Raw genomic sequence first — 25,862 nt, forward strand, 5'->3', positions numbered from 1 at the left:
GGAGCAATGCAATAGTTCCATTGCCTCACCAGCTCTGCGTAAGGATCAGGATTTTGCTCCTCCTTGGCAGATTATATAGTACATGCTCATTCAGTTGTCCCACGTCGCTGTGGTTGGCCTTGAATGAGATGTTGGAAGTAAAGCCTAAGGTACTGCTCAAAGTTAGAGGACACTAATGTGTAGCAACAACTGTAGTGGAGCCCATCTGTACTATCCTTTAAATGAGTGCCCCAGCGGAGAAAGGAGGTGGAGGTGAGAAGGGGATTTCCATGCAGACTGACATCCTTGCACCTAGGTGTCTCAAACTGGGTACACCTGAGAAGCTTTTGGTTTAAATGACTTGCCTAGCATCAGAGGAATGGGACAATTCAATTCTCCAGAGCAGCATTCAACTGCCTTACCTCCCTCTCTTTCTGCCATCCACTGCCTCCTTCAGTGCATGCTTTCCGGCTTCTGCAACAAATGGTCCTATAGGTGGGGTGGGGTCCTATAGGCAACAGCCTCCTTCACTACACAACTCTGACTCAGTGCCAGAGGATGTCTAACCTGTGCACTGATAGGAGGCAGGGATTCCTGTGGAAAAAACAGACTGTGATCATTAATTAAAGACTCTCTCAATGCATGCACACAAGGGGAATGAACTGATATTGCATAAGAAACCTTAATTCTGGCATTTCCTAACTTGAGTGTTTGACGCTGCAAGGTTAATGTAGTTTGTGTATGTAGGTTCCTAGGTTTTTAAAAATCAAAATTCCATCATGTGGCATGATATTAACATCCACACAGGTTATCAGTAGTGTTGGAACCTTTACATCTACCACACCAACCTCTGCCAGTTGAGCTAACACAGTAACTGATTAGCAGTAGTAGGGTCTCATCTTTTCTGTGGACCAGTGCTAGATGGGGACTGGACACTCAGCCAATGGGTTTCCAAGATGTTTGCTGACAGCTGATGAAAGCAATTTTGGGTTCCATTTCTGACTCTGGAGGGGAGTGTTTTCTAATGGTCACAGGCTCCTTTCCACCCCTTCTGTGTCCCAGTTCTGTCTCTTCCCTGCTCCTAATCCCACTCCCATCTTCCTTACTTAGCCATTCCCAGTCTGCCCATCACCTCCAATCATTGCCCCAGTCTCCTTGTCCAAACAGTTCCACTTCTGCCACATATACATGCTAGTTCCTTATATAATTTTTTCCCCCAACTACACTGATCTCCAGTTCCATTCTCCCTTACCACTCCAACTCCCACTTTCAATTTCCCTCTCCCTCTTCAGTCCTAGTTTCTGTCCTCCTCTCTTCAGGCTACCTGTCCCAATCACACTGAACTTTTGTTCCCTCTGCATTCAAATCAGGCAACTTCCTCCTATGCACTGCTTTGGGGATGGGTGTGTGTGCATGTTGTGAGTACAGCATTACCCAATGCAGTCTGAAGCTACAACTGCAGAGTTAGTGGACTGAATCTTCAGAGGATGTAGCTGCTAAAATCTACTGAAACTGAGCAAACTGCGATTTTTCACAATGGATTTAACTTATGAAAATCTGTCCAAATTTGTTCAGGAATGGCAAAAGGCACATCCCTGACACAAAAGCCACTTGCTAAATAGGGTGCTAGAGATTTTCAAAGAAAAAGTCAGACATTTTTTAAATGTATGTAAAACAATGTACATTTCCCTAGCTGTGTTTTTGTAAATGGCTGAATCATTTTGGCTGAAGTTTTCCAAAATAATTCAGCCTGAGGCACATTAAAGTTTTGGCAAAGTAGTGTATAACTCTGAAAACAAGGTCTTATAATGAGAAGGGTTGGGTAACCTTAACAGGCAGAACTACCAGTTCCACCTGAAACAACATGGCTACCTTCTAGCTTGTCTTTTTTCCTAACAAATGACACACAATGAGGTTTCAGTGCATTCTCAGCCCGTGCTGCTTTATTGCTAAAAAAAATTGTATACAGGTGCAGAGTTTCCAAGTTCATTTTTAAACAGTTCCTCTTTACAGTGTCAAAAGAATAAAGTCTTTTCTTCAAATCCCCAAAGATGCATAGATATAAAAGCAAGCTGCCTTTTGGAAAACGTCAACTATATACAGGGAGAAATTTTTAGTATTACCACATAAAACACAGTGCGATGGAATAAATGGTTTCCAGTGTTACCACTAAATTCCTTCACTAATCTTTCCTGTGCATGGTCTATTGAGTACAATGAATATGTGATCATACTATCAGAAGTTCAGTATAGGAAGTATTCTCTAGCCTAGTTTCCAAACTTAAGGACAATTTTTTTTAAAAAAGGCATCTACTCAATCCCCTTCCTATGTTAGAGCTGAAAACCACCTTCAAAATTTCTCCTCTGCTCTTCCACCATGCTCCTCACAAAGAGTTTACTTACAATGAAGTCTTATTTCTTTTTTTTTTAGAAGGAAAATAAGTGTGTACTTGTAAATATACTAACTGCTTACCCCTCAGGCAATGTCTACACTCCAAATAGTACAGTGGCACAGCAGTAGTGTACATTACAGCGATGGAAGAAGTTTCTCTGTCACTGTAGTAACTCCACCAACTTGAATTCTTAACCTAGCTACTATCACTCTTTGTGTACCTAGCCATAGGGGGTTTATGTCAGCATAGCTGCAACATTCAGGGGTGGAGATTTTTCTGAGTGTAGTTACTGTGTTGACCTAAATTTTAAATGCAGACCAGGCCTTATTTGAAAAAAAAAAAAAAAAAAAAAAAAAGGTACTAATGCAGGATTTTAAACTGAAGAGTAGTCCTGAAGGATGTCCAGTAGGGTTTTAGTGGCATGCTTGACCACTTGGGCTAAACATGTTTTAACCATTCCTTTTTGCCTACAGAAGTTGGCCCAAAGGAAAAATTTCAACCATATTCTGATACTATAAAATACAGTCAATCACAGATTAAATCTTAATATTCCCTTTTTCATTTTGCAACGACTGTACATCTAAAGAAAGAACAACAATGAGCAAAAAATATATAGCCCCCCACACCAAGCCAGCATTGTGGGTGTGCTTGTATTACACTGGCTAAGAATGTAGACAGCAGTTAACTTGACCCATAAACCCTTCCTCTTGCCCCATCTTCTTTCTTCAAAGAAAGAGGTGGGAATTTCTGACAGAGGAATTTCCACATAAACTAGGTCCCCCCTGCAAAGTTAGATGTAGCCATAATAAGATAGAAGTAATGAATCTCAAAGGCTACTTGTCTCAAGTCTGAGAGCTTCTGAGTTTACATGCTCTACACTAGGAAAAGCAGCATTAGTTCTTGTGCTCTGCTACAGATATAACTTTTTTTTTTTTTTACATTCTCAGCAGCAATTTTCCCCAAACACCCACAAAGTGGCTCAAGAAATATTCTTTGCAGAAAACATAGTGAAAGTTTGCAAACAAATAGATGGCACCTGATTTCCATTAGTTCTCTCATGTCAAAATTACTATTTTTTTTAATCAGTTAAATTAAGAACAAAACATTGTCACCTATGTTGCTAGAGGTCAGGACGCTCATTGAGCAAATCTCATTTTATAACTTTTTCAAAGTTTTAGTCACAGAGCTCAACAAAATAAAAACACAAGTTTTGTCAAAAATTTCATGTTCATTCCTAAAAGTTGCCATTACTGCTGGTTCATACCAGTATGCTTCAGTACAGCGGCCTATGTGGCTAACGAGTTACCTGAAAATACTATTAAAAAGCTATTCAACACCTGAAATATGTGGACTGTGCTTATTGATTTCAACCCCTTGCAAAGAATTTACCTCACTAGGCCAAGACCTCTTTCACCTATTGTCAGGCAATTCCTACACTCAGTTTACTATGAGTCAGTTTTATGTTATCCAACTTGGATTTCACCTGTTGCCCTCCCCACACCCTGGGAAACTCTGCACCTTTCTGTTTGCTACAATTGCAGCAGCTGAGAAACCTCATCTCGCCACTAAACATGCTTAGTTCATGCCCTGTTTTTTACATGCTCAGGGCACTAATGTGAACCAGGCAAGAGGTTAAAAAGGCGAGTTCTGCTGATCCTCGTTCCTGATATGCAGTTTTGGTGCCATGCTTCTGTCCCTATCTGTATAATCTGCCCCTTTCTCTACAGAGGCAGTGCATTCTTTAAAAACAAAATTTGAGAATCAAAGCAGTAAGTTCAAGCTATTGGTATATTAGTTCCTATTGCTTCATTATGAATAAATGCATATCTGAATTTACTGGTAATAACTATGTAACACTAGACATTTTGAATCATGCATAATTAGAATACTAGCTCTATAAGACTTGATTTGTGGGCCTGTGCCACTCTTCCTCAGTTTGTCCATGCAGGTCTTTGTGCCTAGGGCTTCACAAATGAACATTCTTTTAGTTGCTCTGCAAACACACATTCAGTTCGGAGGGAAAACAGAATTTACACAGGACATGCTACAGCAAGTTAGAACATCTGACAGTAAAGATAAAAGGTAAGCCTTAGAGAATTTGAGTATACTGTGACTGCTTGGTACGTAGGTTTAGTGCCAGACATATCCTTTATTTATGCTGCACATGTATACACATTATTCTAAAGTCAAACTTCAGGAAAAAGTGCAAAGCAGACTGAAGGAAAATGGGGGTGGTGGGGGTGGGTGTCCATAGGTAGCATTCTGCACTGCTGTGTGAGACGCCCAGGTTCCGCTGCTGGCCCTTCGTGCCTTAGCCTGGCCAGTTGTGAAGGCAACATGCTGAACCTTTGGGAGGAAAGGCTACACCTTGAATTGCCCAACATATAGCCCTCCGGCGCAAGTAAAAAGCTGTACAAATGGGCTTGGAAGGCAATCTCAGCTAGTCTCCATTCACAGCTGAAAGGATGGTCACTGCAGTGCAAGGAAAAAAGGGGTCTCTAAGAGCACTGACAAACTTCCTCAGGAAAGGTTCTGTTCTCCCATTATTACTGAGGAGTACTTCCATAAAACCCAGAAAATAACCTTCACAGCAGAGCTCGTAGCGAAGCCCTGTTTAAAATATCATTTTCCTGAAGCTTGTCACAGCTCTCTATTCCCAAAAACTTGCCACAAGGATTTCTTAGTGCTGAGAAGGTCTGTAACAGCCAGCTGTATCGAGCAAGAGCTGTAATTCACAGGATAGGTACTGGCTAGAACTTCTCCAGCAGCACCAATGAGCAAGAAAGCAGATCACAGGTTTCTGCACAGTCCACACACTTATGATCTAGACTTAGCATTGCTTAGACCTAGTATTAGCATGCCACTACTTGAAAACCATCACATTATCTGAACTTTCTGCTTTGTTTTGCAAGCAAGGAAATCAAGGGCTTGGGAGGGGAAAAAAAAAAAATTATACCACAGGTCAGTGGCCCCAGGGCAGCAGAATCTCTGACATTGCTGCTGTGAGCTGTCTTTGGAAATTTAGTCACCCCTGGAGAATAGTTCACCAGAAAGTCTGCAATGGCAGCAACAAGCAGATAGATAGCCTTCAAGTTTTCATTGTAACTGTGTAACACAGTCTTGCAAAACTCTACTCAGCTAGGAAAAGTACATATTCTGGAGATATGAGCAAGATAGTGTTTTCATTATTATGGTAAAAGACTGGCAAGTAGATTTTCGTAATTGTATAAGGCTGGTCTAATACCATCTAGTATGCCTAGGACATGATCAAGTTAAGGTCTCTTCTTGGTATGTTTCCTGTTTTAATAATAATTTAGTGGTTGGAATTTATTTCAAATCACCATCTTTTAGATCACAGGTTTTCATGTGCAAGACTACTATTGGATATGCCCTACTTGCCAACACTTAACTACTTATCCATACATCCATCTTGGTTACATTAGATTAGGGGTGCCCACATTTTGCCCCAACAGAGACTCATGTTATTGACTTGCCAAGGGACAAATGGCCCCACCTAGTTTACTAAATAATGAAGCAAAGTTCAGCCACTCTCACACACTACAGATGGTAGCATGCAATATCCCACCCTGATCAAAGAGATTAAGCCACCACATGGATCAATACACACTTTGGTTTAATAATTCAATTCAGGACAGAATATGGCATGCCGAGCTGTATATTCTCTGCAGGCTACGCTTCTGTATTGAAGACAAGGTCAGCTGTGGGTTGTATTTTAAAACTCCATGGGCTCTTTTGAGTGCCCCTCTAATAGTTGCCAGGGACAAAGACCACAGCAGCAGATCAGTTCTCCTCTGCCTTACCAGAGAATCTACTGCAATTGGCTTTGCAAAACTCAAAGGGTGAACAGAAAAGTTTTAATCTTAAATGGAAGCGTATGGCCGGTTTGTACTTAAAATTTTAAAAGAGGAAGGAGGACAGTCTTTTGAAAGAAATAAATCCTGCAATTCTGTCCCTGCAGAAGAAACATTTGATATGTCAACATTTGACAATACTTTCTTTTTAGGACCTGTCATATCTCTACTTAGTTTATTTTTACAAAAAACAAAAACCCCTCTCTGCAATAAAAGCTTTAAATCATGCTTTCCAACTGTGGGAAACGGGTCTTCTTTGTATCTCAGCACTTTCCTCTCAGAGGCACTGCACATGCTACACTACAAAACAAGCAACAGGGAAACCAGCCACTCATACACAACTGCCCACTCTTCCCCTACATGCACCAATTCAGACGCATGACCTATAGCTATCCAGGTTTTATACCAGGCTCATCACCATGGTATTTAAGCGCCATATTCCCTCAAAAGAAAGAGGAATTCTTCCATCTTCTTGAAAAGAGACACTATTCTCTTCATGCAACTCCCTGCAGCACAGACCACAAACTTATTTGGTTATTACCACTTATTCTACTGTACAATCTTGCTAATGCAAGTTAGTTACTATTACATGCAAAACAGTTATTGCTACTAAAATTCTAGTTTTATTAAATCTTTTTATGGCTTTGTTTGCATCAGGGATATTTCCCCCTACATACTGTGCTATTTTTGCATTCCAGTTTCAGAGGTATTTTTTTATCAATTGATTCCCCCAAGCACTAAGCTACTTGATTCAATGGTATAGCTACTTTTATTCAGAACTGAACTAGCTTTGAGCACAGTTCCCCAGAGCTCTACTGTAAACAGCCCACCTGCCCAATATACATGGAGAGACGGAATATGCAGAGACTCTGTTTTTTATTACATAATTAACTCTGCAAGAATCACTGGTTTTGTATCTCAGTACATTTTGCCCATTTAATTAATCTAGATCAACTCAGAAACCCAAGCTACCCATTTTTCCCAGGTGGCCATTTACAGGCAGGGCTCAAGAAAAGATGCAGTACCCTCTCTTAGCTGACAGCAGTCTGTTATTTTTAAAACAGAGGTGGGTGAAAACCAATAGTGAGAGCAATTAAAAAGCTATTCCAGGAAATCAGACAGATATCATACACAGGTTGTTGTAAACCTGGGTTGGGAGTCATTTCCATCTCTTGCTTCAATAGTCCAAACGGCCTTTTGAGAAAGTGATAAATAAAGTTAAGATTTTGTCACGATTATTTTTAGTAAAAGTCAGGGACAGGTTGCAGGCAATAAAAAAATGCAGGGAAGCCCATGATCTGTCTCTGACTTTTACTAAAAATAATGGGGATGCGGGAAACTGACCAGGGGATGACTGAAGCCCAAGCTCCGCAGGGGGGATGAGAGCCCAAGCCCTGCAGTTGGAGGAGGGGGAGCTCTAGCACCCACCATGGCTGACAGCTCTAGGGCCCCTGCCGCCTGCAATGGCTGATGGCTCCAGTGCCAGTGACTGAGAGCTCTGGGGCCCCCACCGTCCATAGCAGGCTGACAGCTACAAGGCCCCTCTGCTCATGATGGCTTGGAGATGTGGGATCCCCACTGCTCACAATGGCTGACAGCAGTGGGGCTCCTGCCACCCGCAGCGTCTCGGAGCCCCCGCCGGCTGACAGCTCTGGCCCCAATGCCCCAGGCACAGGGCTGAAGCTGAAGGGAAAATGTCACAGAGGTCTCTGAAAGTCACAGAATCTATGACTTCCATGACAAAATCTTATCCTTAGTGACAAACCATTTGGATTTTACCTAGCTCAGCTTTCCATTCTCAGAAGGTAGAGGGAGAGGCATTGTGGAGAGAGAGAAAATTGCCACTCAGTTAAAAAAGAAATCAGATAGCTAGGAAAAGTACTGGAAGTCTCAATCTATAATTTAGGATGCTAAGTGCACAAAATTGAAAAAACTTGTATACAGCAATTTGAATTTAATAATTTAACTAGTCTTACTAATTAAGTTGATCATTAGCATATCATTTTTTAAATAGAGTTATTTCTGCAAAATGTGAGTCTGCTCAACAGTTAACAGAACTCATTAATTATACTCATATGAGAAGGTAGCAGAGTTGCCTATAAAACACGTACAGTGCCTCTTCAGCTTCTGTACGGTGGATGGGATAGGTAGTAATGAAGTGGTCTACACGAAGACAGAGTCTGCAAGAACAGTTTAGGGTGTTTCACTAAGACTAAAAGGAAACAAATACCACTGTCAATTTGGTGGGTGTCCTGGATTTGTCTTGCAGTTCACCTTATATGGACGAAGAGATGATTCGTCTGGATGCTCACAGTCTACTGTTTAGCTTGGATAGACTTTACCAAAAACAAAACAAAAAAGTCAGCTATTATTCCACAAAGCCCCTCAAGTTAAAAACTCCATTTCCAAAGATAGCATTGTCACTACCACTGCCTAAGAAGGATACTGCATCTTTAGACCACGTTCATAACATCTGTTACTGTCTGCTTTCTACTGTTAGTTACATTATTGTCAATAATAATTTGCCACTCTGAAATTGTAAAAATACTACTAGGCTCATGCACTGATCCTAACATGGCACTACAGTTTGCTACGAAGCACTAATGCTTATGGAACTATACACATCTCAAAATGGAAGACATTGGTGATTTTGTTGTTTTCAAACAACTTGTAACATCATTTTGTCCACAAGTATTAAAATATATATATATATGTATATATATCTATTGCACATGCCCCTTATTTATTTGTTTAACCTTTCATACGGGAAGATTTCTTGCCAACATGGAGAAACAGAAGCGGAGCAAAGAGTAAAGTCTAAAGGCTGAGGCAGTATTGCCTAATACAGCAGTTTCATAAAGAAACTGGCAGGAAGCATACTGCAGTGGGGTCTTTTGGGCATGCACAACTGCAGTTACTCCTGTGACAGCCACAGAACATTAGCCGGATTATAATTTTATCTTAAAAATTAATCAAGTGGTTACATGTTAGGGGGCAGGCAGGGAAAGTCAACATTTGTTTCCATTTCTCACTATGAGGCAGAGCTTGGAGACAATTATTCCTATCAATGTGACAAAGTGGACTAAAGTGTGTCCACCTTCTCCAGAGTCCATTCTCTGCCTTTTACAATATATGGGAAACAATATCAAATTTGCTATGAGGCTGTGCTAGAAACAGCTGCAAGTGGTTATGTCAGAAGGGAGACAAATAGGAGTCAGGAAGGCGAAAAGAAGACTCACCAGGCTTAAGAACAAACATTTGCCATAATGGATGCCTTCTAATCACATTTAAACCTGTGACATGGACAGCAGATATTTCCCTCACTAATGGCCTGATCCTGCCTCTACTGAAATCAATTCTAAATCCCACTGACTTCAGTAAGAGAAGGCTCTAAAAGGGAACATATTTTTCCAGTTGTCTTTAACGCTCAAAAATCCAAATTCTGTTTGGCAAGGGACTGCACTGTATTTAAAAGAAACCAGCCCAACTGCCTACCCATGATGAATATAATTATTTCTCCAAGTGAACAGATAAACACAGCTGACTGGTGCATTGGTGCTTACTATATTCTGATGCCATTACATCTTGTATTATTTTCAACATGAAATGTACAGCTCAACATTCCCTACCCAATGAGTCTGATTTTCTCTCTAAGAGAGCACAAAACAGGAAACAATGTAATTAAACCTTATTGTCACAACACAAGTTCCCTGTGGCTCTACACAACTTTATTTCCAGGAGTGAAGAGCAGGACCAAAGCCAGTGCATGGGTTTGTTCAACTCCAGAATTTGTTCTCCTTCAACTTCCACTACAATAGATAGATTAGATAGACAGATTAGAGAGATATAAGAAAAAGTTTCTTTAGAGATTCTCTCTTCCCCATCCTTTTATAATCCCTTCCCTTCTCTACCAGCCATAAAATGTTGCTCTCGCTACTTGTCACCAGGAGTTAAGTAGACTTTCAGCTGTTGGGTTTTTTTGTTTTGTTTTTTTTTAAAAAAGCCATTTTTAGGTTGCCTGGCTCTCTCCAGCGGTTTTCTAAAAGAAAATAAAAATTAATATGAACAGAGCCTATACCCCTTTTTTTATCCAGATTTGAAATTATATGTTTTAAAATCAGCAAATCACATTTGCTAAATTCACATTAACACAAGCTTGAAATAAGGTGCACTACTAAGTGGTCCAGGTTCAAGTGGAAGAAAACAGATAAACCAATTATGGCCTTTCCACCAAGAAACCTCATTGACCACACAGACTACCACTGCAGCGAGCAACTAAACCACATAAAGCTTCTATCTCAAAAGGAAAGAAAACATCCCGTGTAAGTCACAAGTGATGGAGACAAAGACTCTGGTGTAAACACGTGAGAACCATGATCTCCTCCTTAGTTTGGGAAGGAGATACAGGAGGAGCCAGAAAAAGAGCACACTTCCTTCAGCATTTCTGCTCTCTCTGAACTTGTTTCTCTATCAGACCTCCCATCACCTACACCCTGGAAGAGTACCCATCCCAGTATTCCAGTAGCCAAAGGAGAGTTAAAAACCAACTCCATCAGCTGTATGAAGAAGTTATAAACTGCATCCAGGACGTTGAGGGGATGAGCTGGAGCATTATCCTTGTAGCCTCTCCCATCCCACCAGAGGTCAGTTGCTTTATTAAAAAGAAGTTCTGTTCCATCTCTTGGATCATAGACAGTTTTTTTGTTCCTTTTGCTGCTGAAGAAGACTGGAGGTACAATGTAAACCCAACACTATAGGATCAACTTTAGCACTAGGAGGCTCTCAAAGATTCACCTTCTTAGGGAAGGGGCTTGCTACAAAAGAGACAGTGCAGAGCAACTTCTTTTCCTGGTGAAAGCTCCTCACATTCACTGGTTATGTGGATTTACACATGCAGATGTTTTTGATCACAGAATGTGAGGATTCATCCATCCATGATATACAAGGTAATTCTGTATTTGTTTCTGCGCATTAGCTGCTTCATGAGGTGACATCGAGACATTTATCTACAAAGTCAGTTCTTTGTTCTGGATTAGGACATCCTCATTAAGGGATTTTCCAGGATTGTGTTTTTTTTTGTTTTTTTTAAGTTTGTTCCTCATTTCAGGGTGGAAATCTGTTCTGGTTCTCTTGCTGCAACCTTTCACATATGTTGAAACAGCTTGGCACAGCATCACATGCAGATGCACTATCCATTTACTTGGTTCTCCAATAGGGCACAGTGGGAGAAGACGTTACGCTCCTAAGATTATAGAAAGGAGATACCATTCAAGAAGACTGGTTTCTGTGAGAGCATGCCTGTAAAAATCTTCTCTAGGGTGCAAAAACAGAGCTCAAAAACTCTGAAGACATCACTTCAGGGACCTATCAAACATGATTTCTGTTGCTCGCTTGTAAGGGTTGGTAAAATGCTTGCTGTGTGCTCCTATGGCGGATGCCAGCTGGTGCAGGCTCCACACATCAAATGGTGGTTTAAGAAGTTGAAACATAAAGAGAAGAATCTTTTCTCATTACATGCCATGGAGATAAGGAAAAGACTTTTCTTCACTAGTAGTGGAGCATCCACCTTTCACTGTCTATGATCAGTTTCTAAGCAAAAGTAACAGGATAACTTCCTCTGGGATGCCAGGAACAGACCTGAAAACACAAAAGGAAAAACAGAAGGAATAACAGAGAACAGAATGAAATTAACTCAAAATTAAAATGCTCAAAAGTTCACTTCTTCAAAATCTGATTTCAATTTATACAAGATCAGGATGTTGCACAAACTGCAATGATAGCGAGACTTAAAGTTCTTAGAGTTCTAACTTTAGAAGTTTCTAGGCTGGCTAAGTAAACACTACAGATATACTGAACTAAAAACTTACTTGCTCACACAGAAGCAGTGTGTCCAGCAACAAGTATCACACTGTTGGGAATGTGGTAGGTAACTATATTATTTCTTAATTGTGACCCAGAAATATGCTGTTGCAAGGGAAGTGTGGTGCCAGGAAAAGAATACACACATTGCACCTTGATTGTCTTTTTGGCCAAATTTTCAAAACAAACAGGTACCATAAACCAGGAGCTAATTAATCACAATCTACAAGACTATGAATACCACAAGTGAAGAAAGGTGTTCATAGTGGCTGTAAGATCACACAAGTTAGCTTCTTTTCCTGTGCCCACTTGCTTTTCTTCATTCCCAGATAGAGAATCCCAGTGTGACTACACCTATGCTCCTGCACCAGTAGCACTTTCTTGGCATATCTGATCATAGTGGCAGTTTGAAATGAAGCTTCTGTTTTAAACTGATGATGCAACTGTGTAGGGGCACAGCCATGTTGGTGCCAAGAGATCGTTTTTCTCTTCTATGGCAGGAAGTCCATCAATGACCCTCTCTATGCTGCAATGTGGGAAAGGGGGAAGATTTCATATACACACCAGCTTTTATTCTTCCTCCATTATCCTCTTCCCCCTTTATCTGGTCTTTTCTTGCCTATGTCTACCTCCCTGCTCTAGATCACCTTCATTCCTTGCTTGGCAGGTAGCTGAAATTAATCTCCTAGTTAACAATTTTAGGGTCCCATATTGAAAGAGTGGGTGGATATTGGTGGATCAGAAAAACACAGCTATTGTACACATCCCTCTAACTTTCTCACCAAGGAGCTCAAAGCACTTCACAAATATTAGCAAATTTCACATCATCATACCCATATAAGTAGGAAGGTCTTATTATTCTCATTATACAGATGGGGTAACTGTGACAGAGAGGGTGAGTGACTTGCTTAATGTCACACCAGAAGTCTGTGGTGACCTGGAAAGAGAATCCAGTGTTTCCTGACTCCCTGTCCTATGCCTTAACGGCAAGAACATCTTTCCGCATTGCAAGAGACAAAAATGAAATCAAAACCCTCAAATTAGTTGTTTAATATTTGACATTTTGACTGTCAGCATAAAATAGAATGCAATTAGCATTTATTCTTGTTGGAATAAATCATTAAATCAGGCTCAGTTATCAGGAGCAGTTCAAGCAGACACTGTGGTAATAGTCCAGTACCCCTATAGCATGCCAAGGAAAGCCAAATCCCTCTTGGACTGATTTAAAAAAAAAAAAAATCAGAAACAAAAAAGAAACAGATAGTTTATACCTACCCTTAACCTCATGGCCACACATGCCATCATTTTCCACCAAGAGCCTTTCCTTTCAGTTTGCTGATTGGCACTCAAAATGGAACATAAGTGAACCTGATTGGCACAACAAGATGGATAATAAATAAATAAAACAAACAAAAGAGCAAAGCAAGAACAAAATTTCTGTTATCCTGACATTGTGCAAGGTACAAACACCAGGAAAAGAGCAATAGTGGTTATCTTCCAGGAATTAGTTAAGCAAGAATCATGATATTACTCCATAAATTATTATACAGATGAATTAGTCTTTCCTTCCCCTGATAGGAAAAAGCCTACTGAGCCACCCTAGAACGAGCTCATCCATCCCAACAAATACCTCATTCTAAATGGTAGCAAAATGCCACTGGTTTTAAAGTTTAGTTTTCAATGGATTAAATGAGAGCAAATCAACTTTCCCCCTCACTTCTGGGGAGAAGAGCACCTACCCAAGACATTTCCAAAACGTTTTTGTTCAGAAACCATTCTGTCCCTGAGGTAAGAATATGCATGTTATTTAATAGATCAGTTGGTGAAATCTTTCACTTTAGTCAGTTTGTGCAACACTTACTCCTGGGGGAATCTGACACTACTGCACGTGTGCATATTTAATGAGCCCCGCAGATTTCTAATTTTTCAAGCAGAAAAAAGTTTCTGCCAAAATGTTGCTACAGTTCCGCCTTTTGCCCACCAGGGACGCTGTGGCGACAGAACAAAGTTGCAGCTCCCTGCAGGGAGGGAAGAGAGAGCTGCCTTCACAGCGCTTGTCAGGCCAGGTCAGGAGATGGGCTGTGGGGGGCAGGAGAGGTGCGTCAGACAGGGGCTCATAAGGGCTAGTGAGGGAAGACAGACTGGGGCAGGGGCTGAATGGGAGTGGAGGCACAGGGCCACGGGGTTAGGGTGGTGCAAAGACACATGGGGATGTGGCGGGGGGGCGGGGTGAAGAGCTACACAGGGACAGGGGAGTGGCTGGGTGAGGGCACAGAGACACGTGGGGACAAGGGCAGATGTGTCTGACTGAATGGGAGAGGCGAGGGGTCAGCCAGGATCTGCATGGGGGAAGCTCCCTAACAATCCATCCCTGCCACACACACACACCCCCAAAAAAGGTTCCATACTTTTTCCACCCATACTCAACAGCCCTCCAAGTTCACACCCAGGCTCCTTCCCAGCAATTTACTTCCCTCTCCCTCAGCTCCTCCATTACCTCTGACTCCCCCAAGCCTTTGCTCTGCTTCTGAGGGGTGTGAGAAATATGGTTCTGCATTGTTGTTTAAATGAATTAAGAACATAAGAATGGCCATACTGGGTCAGACCAAAGGTCCATCCAGCCCAGTATCCTGTCTGCCAACAGTGGTCAATGACAGGTGCCCCAGAGGGAGTGAACCTAACAGGTAATGATCAACTGGTCTCTCTCCTGCCATCCATCTCCACCCTCTGACAAACAGAGGCTAGGGACACCATTCCTTACCCATCCTGGCTAATAGCCATTAATGGACTTAACCTCCATGAATTTATCTAGTTTTCTTTTAAACCCTGTTATAGTCCTAGCCTTCACAACCTCCTCAGGCAAGGAGGTCCACAGGTTGACTGTGTGCTGTGTGAAGAACTTCCTTTTATTTGTTTTAAACCTGCTGCCCATTAATTTCATTTGGTGGCCCCTACTTCTTATATTATGGGAACAAGTAAATAACTTTTCCTTATTCACTTTCTCCACACCACTCATGATTTTATATACCTCTATCATATTCCCCCTTAGTCTCTTTTCCAAGATGAAAAGTGCTAGTCTCTTTAATCTCTCCTCATATGGGACCTGTTCCAAACCCCTAATCATTTTAGTTGCCCTTCTCTGAACCTTTTCTAATGCCAGTATATCTTTTTTGAGATGAGGAGACCACATCTGTACGCAGTATTCAAGATGTGGGCGTACCATGGATTTATACAAGGGCAATAAGATATTCTCCATCTGATTCTCTATCCCTTTTTTAATGATTCCTAACATCCCATTCGTTTTTGACTGATGCTGCACACTGCGTGGATGTCTTCAGAGAACTATCCACGATGACTCCGAGATCTCTTTCCTGATTAGTTGTAGCTAAATTAGCCCCCATCATATTGTATGTATAGTTGGTGTTATTTTTTCCGATGTGCATTGCTTTACATTTATCCACATTAAATTTCATTTGCCATTTTGTTGCCCAATCACTTAGTTTTGTGAGATCTTTTTGAAGTTCTTCACAGTCTGCTTTGGTCTTAACTATCTTGAGAAGTTTAGTATAGTCTGCAAACTTTGCCACTTAACTGTTTACCCCTTTCTCCAGATCATTTATGAGTAAGTTGAATAGGATTGGTCCTAGGACTGACCCTTGGGGAACACTACTAGTTACCTCTCTCCATTCTGAAAACTTATCAAATTATTACTGTATTAATACCAAATTAGTGCTGTATTAATAAGCCTAGTAAGAAATCTATTTGTCAAAAAACATTTCCTGAATCTTTTTTGTTGTTGTTTGTATTGTTACAGACATACCTGCTGACAGGTATTTTGAAATAAGTGACCAAAAATAATTGAAACTTGGTGTGACTATATTGTGTTATTTTGACAAATAAAATATGCAGAATTTTAAAATATTGTGCGAACTTAATTTTTTGGCACAGAATGCCACCAGGAGTAAACACTGTACTCCTCATCCTCCTAAAATTTACATACCCATACCTAATTAAGAACACCAGTAAATCCATGCACGGAAGAACTCACCTGGAGAACTAGATGTACAATACACTACTTCCCACACTGCTCTTAATTGGATTTGTTCTGTAAGAATTTTTTTTTTATGGTGATAATTGTTCAACACACTGGGACTGAGATTTTCCTACAGACATATGTCCAACTCCATTTCCTTAGAAACTGAGGTGAATGGAATTATTGCAGATTGATAAAACAAATACATCTTTACTGCCTGTCTAAACAGTTGTAGGGGGAAGGAATAATGTCAGGACTCAAGAATGTGATGCTGACAACCCAACTGGTAGAATGATGGATCACCTGTAAGCAGGGCTGCTTCATTACACAGAGCTTACACAATTAAAAAACACTCCCAACATACACACGAAAGCATTCTGATCCTTTTTATTCTCCTCCTCCTGCACTGCGGAACATTTTCACAGGCAGAGAAGAACCAGAACCTTTAGCCAAGATACAATCCACTGTGCTCTATTGTGATTTCTAGCTCTATTCTCTTAGGTTAGCCCTTACATTTACACATTGTGAAAGGTCAGAATTTGACAATCTCAAATCATACTACAATAACTAAATACACAATAGATTTTGAGAGCATGTGAACACAACATGAAGTCCTTCATAGAATAATTCATTTGATAAAGAAGAGTGATTCCGACCAACGTTAGAATGAGCAAAGTAAGACCCAAGACTATAAGTGAATGAACTACACATTAAAATAAGTCAAATTTTAAATATTTCATCTGCTGCTGCTGCTTTTTCATAACTACATCATGCAAATGAGTGCCTCAACTAGTAATGTGCCTCAATTTGCTAGGGGCAAAATTTTCAGACATTCACTAACTTCATATTTAATTTTTAGAGTGCTCAGCTTGACACCCTTTCCACCTGATTTTCAGAGGTGATGTGGAACCATTCATCACACGAACATCAAAGGAAAATGCAGGTGCTCTGAACTTTTGAAAATCAGACACAAGTGAATGAAATTTAAAATTAGTGAACACTTCTTAAAAATGTTTATCATAAATATAAAGGGAAGGGTAAACACCTTTAAAATCCCTCCTGGCCAGAGGAAAAACCCTTTCACCTGTAAAGGGTTAAGAAGCTAGGATAACCTAGCTGGCACCTGACCACAATGACCAATGAGGAGAGAAGATACTTTCGAAGCTGGAGGGGGGGAGAAACAAAGGGTCTGTGTCTGTCTATGTGTTGTTTTTTGCCGGGGACAGAACAGGAATGGAGTCTTAGAATTTAGCAAGTAATCTAGCTAGATATGCATTAGATTATGATTTCTTTAAATGGCTGAGAAAATAAGCTGTGCTGAATGGAATGGATATTCCTGTTTTTGTGTCTTTTTGTAACTTAAGGTTTTGCCTAGAGGGATTCTCTGTGTTTTGAATCTAATTACCCCGTAAGGTATTTACCATCCTGATTTTACAGAGGTGATTCTTTTTACTTTTCTTCTATTCAAATTCTTCTTTTAAGAAACTAAATGCTTTTTTCATTGTTCTTAAGATCCAAGCGTTTGGGTCTGTGGTCACCTATGCAAATTGGTGAGGATTTTTATCAAACCTTCCCCAGAAAAAAGGGGGTAAGATTTGGGAGGATTTTGGGGGGAAAGACGTTTCCAAACGAACTCTTTCCCAGTAACCGGTGTTAGACATTTGGTGGTGGCAGCAAAAGTCCAAGGGCAAAGGGTAAAATAGTTTGTACCTTGGGGAAATTTTAACCTAAGCTGGTAAAAGTAAGCTTAGGAGGTTTTCCTGCAGGTCCCCACATCTGTACCCTAGCGTTCAGAGTGGAGAAGGAACCTTGACAATGTTGTTCCTTACAAAAAGAGGATTGTTTGGTCATAAGGTTAGTAATTTGCAGGTATGCTGCACAGGATTTAATTTTAGTTGATAACTGTCAGTAAACATCCATTTTAGCAGACACTGAAATCAATGGAAAAAACAAGCCCTCTGCACTCCTGGTGTCACAGGAGTATGAGGTGCAGAGGAATCCCTGTGCTGCCTTAGGGCCTGTAACACCTGATCCTTGCAGGCATAAGGTGTGGGGGAGGCTGTGGACCTGGCAGGGCAGAGCAGAGACCCCTTGCTAGGACTGCAAGAAGAAGGACTCCCCTAGCTGAGGGTGAGGTCACAAGGTGCTGAATGGCTCCTGCGACAGTGCAGGCAGCCCTCTGCCCCGCTGCTACAGACCCACTCTCACACTCACCATCAGGGAATGCCAGGGGGGTCTGCTCTGCCAGGACCACAGCCTTCCCCACAATTTGTACCTGCAGGGATTGGCAGCTCCCCCGTGGCAGAAGTGTGTTCATGACGTGGGAGGTGCAGATGGCTCCCTGCACGGCCGCAGGGACGTGGTGCCCAATCCCTGCAGGCACAAGATGCGGGAAAGGCTGTGGTCATCCTAGCTCAGTGGATCAGAGACCACCCAGCTAGGGCTGCAAGGAGAAGGACAAGCTTCCAGCTGCAGGGGAGAGCATCCTGCTGCTGAATAGTTCTAGCCCAGGATGGCTCCCAAACATTTGGCCAATGAGTGAGTGGGTGGGTGGGTGGATGGGGCCAGTGACACCTAATCCCTGCAGGCAAGGCTTCGGGTCCTGGCCCAGTGGAGCAGAGACCCGCAGCCAGGACTGCAAGTTCAGACTGCAAGGAGGAGGAATAGTCCCCAATAACAGAGGAGCCCACCCCACTGCTGAATGGCTCCATCCTGGGTAGGAGCCATTTCAGCAACACAGTGACCTCAACCACGGCTAGGGACTCATGGTCCTCCACAGGGGGGTTCTGCTCCCCCCCACCAGGACCCCAGCCTCCCCTGCACCTTGTGCCAAAGGGATTGGGGTCACCAGCCCCGCAGGGACCCCTCCGCAGCTCCACTGTCATGACCGCACTTCTTCACTCATGTGCCAGGAATGTGGGATCCATCTCTGGTCTGGACTGTTCAGGTCATGTGTGATGGATGTAGGTAAGGAAGTATGGAGAAGGCAAAAGTCAAGGTTATAGGTTGCAAGAGACTGCTAAGGTCTTAACTAGGAATTTCCTGTTTTTCACAGTTGCACTAGTGGCATTGTCATTTGAGCAAGTTAAACCAGGGATGGCATGGTATTTATGAGAGGTGGTTTTTACCACCATGGGAAAAACCAGTTAGTCCCAGTTTAAGGCATTTTCTATTTCTATTTGCTGTTTCGTCAACACACACCTCATTTCAATTAGTTTTAGTTACATATTCAAACTGTAGTTACATAAGGCAGTAGATTTGTAATTAATTTAGGGTTATACAAATAAAACAAAACTGCAGTGGGCATAATACAAATATATGTAAATATTGGAATGTCTGTATGCAATTTGGTTTTGTATCTTCTCAAGGAAGTTATACACGTTATCACATATTTCAGTTTTCGATATAAAACAAAAGTAAAAAACAGCTGATTACATGAAAATGACAATAATGCTGAGTTGCACGCTTGAAGCATTAAGCAATCAAAAGCATGCAAAGTTACAGACTACCAGTCTAGGTCCATTTGGTCAGGCAGCATTCTGTAGCAGAAGACTAACTTTGATGTAGTGGACAGATCAAGCCTATTCCTCCATTTTTAATGGATGTATCCACAGTTTCAAAAGATTCATTCTGTGTTTGCTGAACCTGCTGGAAACTGGTACAATTATTTTTCTAATTCAAACCAAGTTTAAGACAGTATTTACCAGCACCCTGTCCTAAGCTAGGAAATTTTTTCCAGGAAATTGCCAATCGGAGTTTAACCGCTTTTTAACCATGTTTTTTGATTTGAGGGAATATACACGAGAGCTACACTACCTGCAAGACTCTAATGGTTTCATAAGCAATGGTCCCCAGAGTTAATTTTTCCTTCAGATCCTCCTCTTCTATCACAAGTATTGATTTAAAATGCAGTTTTGGTCAGAAAACTGAGCAACTGAAAATGGCAGCTTCTTGATTGATCTGCTTTTTTATTGCTTCTAGTATTTTCTTCTGTGTTCTTTGCTTCTTCTTTCTTTCCCGTGTTCTCTGGCAGCATAAATTGGATTCCTTTCAGCAACAAAAATGTCAACTAACTTCCAACGGCGGATTTATTTATTTTTACTGGCAATTAGGTAAGGAGGAGTATCTTGATTTTCACATCAGTGGGGAATGGAAACAGATATGGAATCACATAGTAAGGGGAAGTTCCTGTAAAAAACACTATCTGAACTAGGATTCCACGTTTTTGCTGAAGAAGTTAATGACATCTCAAGCACTTGAAGCCTGGCCACAAAATGCTCCAATAGGAGCTTACAATCAGTCCAGAAATGAATGTCCTTCACAGTCTTGCTATTATATTCTAGAGAGAGGTTTTAAAAAGAAGCCAGAACACCATTCCATGCAATAATGGGGAAAAATAAAACAGAAGCAAGTTCAGAAAAAAAGTTTTAGAGAACTCGCCTTTTATTTTTCCTTCTCAAAGACTATGTTGACCTATGAAGGTAGACAGCTGGACATACATAATCTCCTGAGTTCCTCAAACAAATCCTCCAGACAGGGAAAGGAATGTGGAAATTGCTCAACAGCAACTCAGGCAGCAGTTTTAGCCCCAGCTGGCCAGGGGAGTTTAGAACATGGACAGTCAGGCCCTCGGTCCCCCCACTCCTCGCCCACGGGAACAAGATTATTAGGTTTTATTTTCTGCAGCTCTTGGGGAGCCAATGCAACTAAATATCACCATTAATTCATGTTAAATGTGCATACTGCTATTATGGGTTGAATGGAAGTGGTGAGTGCATGCATGTGAAGGAGAAGGGAGTTACTTGCCTTCTTATTATTCTGTTAATTCTAGTCAGAAGCAGGACCATATTTATTCTGGAATATCCCAACAACATATCCACCTCTTGCAGAATCAAAGAGAACAGAATCTAAGCTTTAATTTGAAAAAGAAAGATTTCTGGTAAGAAAATCTTCCTAATACAAACTGAGAGAATCAATGTGAGTGCAGTCTTCCTGAATATGCACACAACCTAAAACAATAATTAACTCAAACTTAACTACAGTATAATTATTTTATCAGTAACATGCATCTAATTTCAAACATCCTGCCATGTTTTCCACAGGTGTCCAAAACTCCAAATGTCCTCTACCTACCCACCAAGACTTCTACCTTCCTCCTGACAAGTACAATGTAGTTATGTATTTTCAACATAAAATTCTACAGCAAACTGAAAATTTCATGACAGCATTACCAAATTAAATTGTGGAAGCTCCTTTGCTGGAGGTTGGATAGCCATCGGTCATGGATGGGGGTTAGACTAGATCGGGGTTATCACAACAATATTTTTGGGGACCTCAAGAGTGTGGCCCCCAACTCTTGCTGGTGGCTGCTCTGACAATTTTTCCTAAAATACTTAATTAACTTTAGGAAAAAATAAATAAATATGCATATATACACATCCAAATCATAATTTATTTACGTAGATTTTTTTTTTTTGCAGACTCAACAATAAAAATAATGTACAGTTGTCTCTATTCTTTACTGGACCTAAATAGAATACAAACTCAAATAAGGTGCATGTTCTTGTCTTTTTTGTTATTTCTTTTGCTTTTTTTTTTTTTTTAAAGGCTTGCTAGCTAGTTAGTCTACTGCTGTGAAAAGTGATATTTGTATGTTTGATAATATCACCTTTCACAGTTCTCAGCTAGCTACTAAGTCTGCTGTGAAAAGTGATATTAGCAAACATACAAATATCAAATTTCACAACAAAGTTTTCTTAGCCCTGGCAAGCCAAGGAACTAACTAAACTTTGGATGGGGACGTGGGTAGGAGGCAGAGGGGGGCAGAGGTAATGGGGAGTGGTGGTGAGCCTGGGGCTGGTGCCCGCTGTCATGTAGCCAGGGTCAAAGCCTAGACCCCGCAGCTAGGACCTGGAGCCGGCCACCCTGCAGACCATCACCCTCAGGCTGAAGCCCAAAGCCTGAGCACCAACGTTCCCGGGAACTCTCACTGGTTGCCTGCTCCTCTGGCAGTTGTGGCTCCAGGGGGGGGACGGGACAGGGCCCAACCCCTGCTGGTGGCCTTGGGGGAAGGGCGACTGCTTTGACCCTTCCCCAATCACCACTGCCCAGGAGGCTGTGGCAGCAAGAAAAAGCCCCTGGTGGCCACGTTTGAGAAACACTGGACTAGATGACCCCATGGTCCCTTCTAACCCTATGATTCTATGAAAAAAGTTCTTTAGTTTAGTACCAGTCTACTACATCAGAGCAACAAAGAAGCCAGAAGGCCTAGGTGCATAATTTAGTAAGTACACTGACCTTGGCTACAAGTTACAAATCTGGAAAAGGGGAAGCCTGTTTTTAAATAATATTGTATTATGTGAATTTTCCCATTGTTTATAGAATACTTTCCTGCTTGCTGTCTTCAATAATCATTTGGAAACTTGAAACTGAAATCAATTTTCTTGTTGACATTTCCCTCTCTCCACCGTGCATACAATCTCCTTTATTGCTGTAATATTGTTTAAAGAAAAGGAGTACTTGTGGCACCTTAGAGACTAAACAATTTATTTGAGCATAAGCTTTCGTGAGCTATAGCTCACTTCATCGGATGCATACTGTGGAAAATACAGAAGACGTTTTTATACGCACAAACCATGAAAAAATGGGTGATTATCACTACAAAAGGTTTTCTCTCCCCCCACCCCACTCTCCTGCTGGTAATAGCTTATCTAAAGTGATCACTCTCCTTACAATGTGTATGATAATCAAGGTGGGCCATTTCCAGCACAAATCCAGGTTTTCTCCCCCCCTCCCCCATTTTTTCATAGTTTGTGTGTATAAAAACGTCTTCTGTATTTTCCGCAGTATGCATCCAATGAAGTGAGCTGTAGCTCACGAAAGCTTATGCTCAAATAAATTGGTTAGTCTCTAAGGTGCCAAAAGTACTCCTTTTCTTTTTGCAAATACAGACTAACACGGCTGTTACTCTGAAACCTGTAATATTGCTTGTGAATCCTGATTTTGAATTTTTAAGCATCTGAAATCCATTCCCTTGTGTGCACCCCTCACCTAATGCAATATGCTCACAGAAAACAAAGGCAGAAAAAATAGGTCAAGTCATCAATTTAACAGCATTCCACTAACATCCAGACTTCGTGTATAAAAGATACAATCTTTTAATAGCGTAATTTTCAGGCCTCTATTTTTGTAGTCTGAAATATTCAGCACTCTTTTCACCAGCTGAATAGACTAAATTCAAATTATGTGTTTTGATTTTTCTGCCATGCACATCAACAGTTGCAGCTGTTCTCTGAACATAAATTACAGCTGATTTACTATGCAGGAAACGGTTCTTCTAACCATCTGCTGCAGCGTACTAACAAGTCTATATCTAATGCATCGCTATGGGTTATCCATACTTCCAGTGCCTCTGAAGTTATTCAGACTTCTTCAGGGTGTATTCGAGCTCTCCTCATTCAGACAGACTTGAATTCAGGACCCTTTAAACCAGCACTCCAAACTATTTCTGCTATGGTTTTCTACGAACCCTTGAACTACATTAGTATTTAAATACAACAGTGATAAGCCCAAAGATAGACAGACGACGATACAAACCACAGCAGACGGGTAGCTTCGGGAGGAGCATTATCAACTGGAGTAAACTAGCGTGTGTGTGTGTAAAATTCAGATACGAGGAATCTAATTAAACACTCCCCCTAGAATTCTGCGGCTCCAGTTTTGGAGCATCGCTAATACACACCGTCTGCCAGGCCCGTGGGGGGGGGGGGGGGGGGAGATGGTGAAGAGGCAGCACCCAGCCCAATCAGGGGGATACCATACACACAAACACACACACGGCGCGGGAGGGGAGGGGAGACATCGAAGACCTACGTGCCCAGGCCCAGCCGGCTTAGGGATTAAGGGGGGTGGGGGGAGGGCCGGTACTTAACCAGAGCGAGTACCAGCCGGAATTCGTATACGGCCAGGCCCAGCCCAATCAGGGAGCAGGAAGGGGAGGCGGGTACATAGATGCCCGGGCCCAGCCCAATCAGGGAGCGGTGAGGTCCCGCCACTACCCAGGCTCAGTCTCGCTTCTCGGGCAGCCGTTCCCCGCTCCGTTTACCTGCCCCTGGCCGAGGCCGCCAGGCCGCGGCCGGCCCTCTCCCCTCAGCCTCTTCCTCTCACTCCGCCATCTTCCCCGGCTCACCTCGGCCACCCAGTCGGGGGCTCAGGCGCCCGGCGCCTCCAGTCCCGCCCACTCGAGAGCCAACCTATGAGGCACCGTATCGTCATCCTTCCGCCTTCGACAGGCATTGGTCAGTGGAGGCATCCGTCGGAGTTACTTGGAGGCCGCCTGCAAAACTCTCTCCTCTGATTGGCCAGGAGAGGAGCACCCTTTTGCGAAAGTATTGGTTACCCCGTGGCATAAGACCTCCCCTCACCGACATGTAAACCGGCCGTTTACGTTTGAATGTGTGTTCGTGTGACTGCGATTCCAGCCAGCTGGCGCGGACGGAGTGAGCCCTGACCTGGAGCGGGCAGGGCAGGAGGCGGCCCAGCCGTTACCGAAGGCGCCCCAGGTTGTGGCGCCCCCCCCTCCCCTCACGCAGGGATGTTTTACTAGGAAAGGCCCACGCTGCCTAGAGCACGTGGGGCCAGCCCAGGGAGGCCTGAGCTGATCTCCCGGCGTGGGATTTGAGCCTGTTGTACCAGGGAACATGTAGTACCACTAGCACCGCCTGCCCCTCCCTAGCAGCTGTGACAGACAGCACGGAGCCGGCCTGGCAGCTACTGAGGAAAATAGAAAAGAGCAAAAACCTCGAGCAAGCCCCGTGAAAAAGTATGAAGAATTTGAACTAGTAGGACCATTTTTTTTTTAGTTTTTCTATAAACATCAAGGGGGCGACTAGCCCATCAAGGTGGTAAGGGAGGACTCATGGAAGGTAAGGCAATTGCGGGAAAGCAAAATTAATTGTTGCTTTGGTCTTCACTGCAGAGGACGGAAGGGAGATTTGTATACCAGTCATTCTTTGTCACTAACAAACCTGAGGAACCTCTCAGATTGAGGCATCAGTGGAGGTGGTTTTGGAACAAACTGATTAAATAGTAATAAGTCACCAGGACCAGATTGCCTCTGACGCATCATCCACCAGGCATTGTCAGAAGACAAGATACTGGGCTAGAGGGATGATTGGTCTGACCCAATATGGCCATTCTTTTGAATCTACTATTGTCCTTGGTAGTTTGTTCCCATGATTAATCACCCTCACTGTTTAACATTTGTGCTTCGTTTCTGAGTGGAAGGTGTCTGGTTTCAATTTCCAGCCATTGGTTGTTGTTATACTCTATATTAGGTTAAAAGACCATTTTTAGGACACAGTAGGCTCTCCACATGAAACTATTTCTACACCAGCAAGCCCTGCCACCCCTGAATCTTTTTTGGTAAGACCATCAGAATTATGGGTTGGTCTCTCACTGTAAAGCATTTTCTCTAGCCCTGAGGATCACTTGTCTTCTCACCCTTTTTTCCAACATCCCTTTTTAAAATGCAGACATCAGAACTGTACACACTATTCTAGTATCCATGCCATAAACAGAGATAAAATCTTCCTACGCACTACTTCCATTTATACATCCAAGAATAACTTCAATCTTTTCAACACAGCATTGCAGTGGGGTCTTATGTTAAGTTGCTTGTCTACTATAACTCCTAAATCCTTTTTAGTCCCTACTTTCCAATATTCAC

The 25,862-nt window shown here is 42.1% G+C and overlaps 1 long non-coding RNA gene across 1 annotated transcript; it reads right to left on the reverse strand.

Moving 5' to 3' along the window:
• Positions 1–1,894: 1,894 nt before the first annotated feature.
• On the reverse strand, positions 1,895–24,399 carry LOC140913055 (uncharacterized). The gene is made up of 3 exons (XR_012159458.2): positions 24,240–24,399; positions 13,378–13,470; positions 1,895–11,880 (listed from the first exon to the last, which is right to left on the reverse strand). It is a non-coding gene; the product is annotated as an uncharacterized LOC140913055 (long non-coding RNA).
• Positions 24,400–25,862: the final 1,463 nt, after the last annotated feature.

This window comes from Lepidochelys kempii, chromosome 6 (assembly GCF_965140285.1).
Source record: "Lepidochelys kempii isolate rLepKem1 chromosome 6, rLepKem1.hap1, whole genome shotgun sequence".
Lineage (NCBI taxonomy): Eukaryota > Metazoa > Chordata > Testudines > Cheloniidae > Lepidochelys > Lepidochelys kempii.